Here is a 3026-nt window from a genome sequence, read left to right as displayed (position 1 = left end):
TCACAACTCAAATTTTGTTGCAATTCCGGAAAAACATGAGCGATGAGATCCACATCATTTTCTACTAAATCGCAAAATTCTCTTGATAGTGATATATAACCTTCTTTGTAAAAGTATAAAAACAACCATCACCAATTTTCAACAACATTTCTGCATAAAGTCCCGAGTCCACATCATTATGAAGATGAACTCTCATATTCGTTTTCAAGCTGAGTTTTTCAACTTTCGACCATAAGCATGATGATTTAATACATGCTTGAATTTCATCTGCTGGTGTCCCTCTCTGAATGACTGGGAGGGTTTGTCGGAAATCACCAGCCAATAAAACTACCATTCCTCCCATTATATCTGAACTATCTCGCAAGTCCTGGAGAGTCCGGGTTAAAGCTTCTATAGCCTTCTTGTGAGACATTGTACTTTCATCCCACACTAAAAGCTTACATTCTCGCAGAATCTTACCTCGCGAACTATTTTTACTGAAATTACAGATGGGTGAATCTTCCTGTGCCAGATTTAATGGTAATCTTAAAACAGAATGTGCTGTACGGCCGCCGTTTAATAGCGTCGTGGCAATACCCGAAGAGGCTACAGCAACTGCTATTTGTTTGTCTTTTCTGACGGACATTAATAATAGGTTAAGAAAGAACGTCTTTCCGGTTCCTCCTGGTGCGTCGAGAAAGAAGAGTCCATCATTGCCGAAGTCTATTTTACGTAAAACTTGGTGGAAAACATGATTTTGCTCTGGAATTAATTGAGCGACTAATTTTGTTACTTGATGTTGCAGTGCTATAAAATCATAATCTAGCTCTCCAGCAATTTCATTATTAAAGTCATCTGTATTTTTTCGTCGAGGGCTCTGCATCCCAAAATCATTTAATTTTTTTCCAACCATTGTAAAACCCTTATTTTCGGTTATAATTAGCGTTTCGTTGTAGATATCTTCATTGAAAGTCATATCTGTATGTACTCGCTGCAGTTGATGTAAAATATCTTCGGCCATGTATTCTTTGTACTTATCCTAAAGAGTTTGAGGATTAGAAAGACCGCAAGAAGATAAAAGCGTAGCGTAAAGTTCCCTGATTTTATCTGGTGATCTACATTGTACCACTTCCTCCATAGTTTCGTCCCAATGATTATCGTTTTCTAACAATCGCCGAGATTCACATGCTTCTCTGTATGTTTGACATTCCTGACCATTGACAATTTTAAGTTGTGTAAAGCTAGTTGGACCTCTAACATGATGCAATAACATACGCAGACAAAAGCATTCGAAATTTGTAACATGTACAGTATAGACACGACTAAGAGCATCCGATGCTTTACCCCAGGTTGATTTTCAACAAGTGTACCTTGAACACGACGATGCCACTCTTTTTTTGAGGTGTTCCATGTATAATAACGGGGAACTTCAGAGTACAATAATGTCCTTGCAAAAGTAGCATTCTGACAAAGGTGCAAAAAGGCAGAAAGGTATTTTCATAAAAAAAACACGCTGTCCGTTTTCTAAGTGTACTGCAAGATGTATAACAGTGGGATGTCTTCCATGTAAATAAAAGCCAAGCAGCCGCCATGCTGCTTCATTGCTACTGACATATCTTCCTGCTTAATAAGTTTGTACTTCATTGAGGGCCTGTACAACACCTTCATTACGCAGATTGAAGATCGCCTGATCGCTTCCTTTATTGATATACTTGCAAATATATTTAATCGCACGCACAGAATTGCAGGCTTCAACATTAATGTGGGCGTTGAATAATTTACACAAAATCGGCGAATAGGGCACAACCCAGCTATTATCAAAACTCTTGATTTCCCCACTGTGAGTCCGAATGTCAACCTGTTTACCACCATCAGCAAGCGCCCTTCGTCTATGTAACGGGTAACCCTTATCACTGTGAACAGTTTCTTTCATCAGTACAATGTAGATGTATATAATTTTCAGCTCGTAATTTTTTCTGGTTTAGGGAAATGTAACGAAGACGTTTTGCTCTCTACTTAAATATACATGTCTACCAAGAATTGATGGAAAAGTTGCCTTGTACCCAGAATCCTCGAATCATGATGTAATACGCATAGAAGTCCATACAGGAAACTTTTTTATTTGAAATTGGCTGTTTTGTTGTTGGATTAATAACTGGAATATTAAAATGATATCCTGATTCACCTTTACTGAAAATTAATTGGTACTGCAAAGTATCATAAAATTTATGAGTATCGACAACACGCTGTAGCGTGTTATCATGTGCCCGTAACACCGTGGAGAGCACGGGTCACCAGTGACCAAAACAGCAGCTTCATTGACCATCGGCGTATTATAACGCCTCTCATGTTCACCACGTGGAGTTCGATCAGCATGAATGACAACTTTATAATTATCTGAAGGCCAGTTGTCTATTGCACTTTTGAAGATCTTCACCACATTATTGTGACTGTGTAACATTTGTTGAATTTTCAATACCGTTTCTCTTCCTACTCCTTCAATATATTGGCAACGATGGTTGACTTCATTTTGTTCATCACCCATAAAATAAACTTGCAAAAATTTATGTTGATCATTTTCTTCCGGAAATAGTGATCCAATTTGATATATCTGCCCTTGTACAGTAAAAGTTGGTGAAAATCCGGGCATTCTTATCACTTTATCAACCCCAAAGGATGTCATTTGAAAGCAAAAGTTATGCTTTCTTATTTTGCTTAAGAATTGCTTTGACTCATTTGTAACATTTAACAATAAAGTTTTTAAAGGCTCTTCTGGTTCACCAAGTACTGGAAGTGAAACTTTACCACTGGAACAACACATTCCAGCAGTTTCGTCTTTCCACTTGAAAGCATCGCAATACTGACATTTTTTATCCATTGTGCCAATAACAATTAAAGGATGATTATGATATTCAATTGAAGGATCATATTGAAATCCAGTACCATTAAATACAGACCAATCCTTACTTATAAAATTTCTACTCCGCGTGCTCTGCATTTCTGCATTATGAATTCTTCTCACCTGCGATTGCTCTGGCGTTTCTATT

This window comes from Anastrepha obliqua, chromosome 6 (genome assembly GCF_027943255.1).
Source record: "Anastrepha obliqua isolate idAnaObli1 chromosome 6, idAnaObli1_1.0, whole genome shotgun sequence".
Classification (NCBI taxonomy): domain Eukaryota; kingdom Metazoa; phylum Arthropoda; class Insecta; order Diptera; family Tephritidae; genus Anastrepha; species Anastrepha obliqua.
This window is presented reverse-complemented; position numbering follows the sequence as displayed.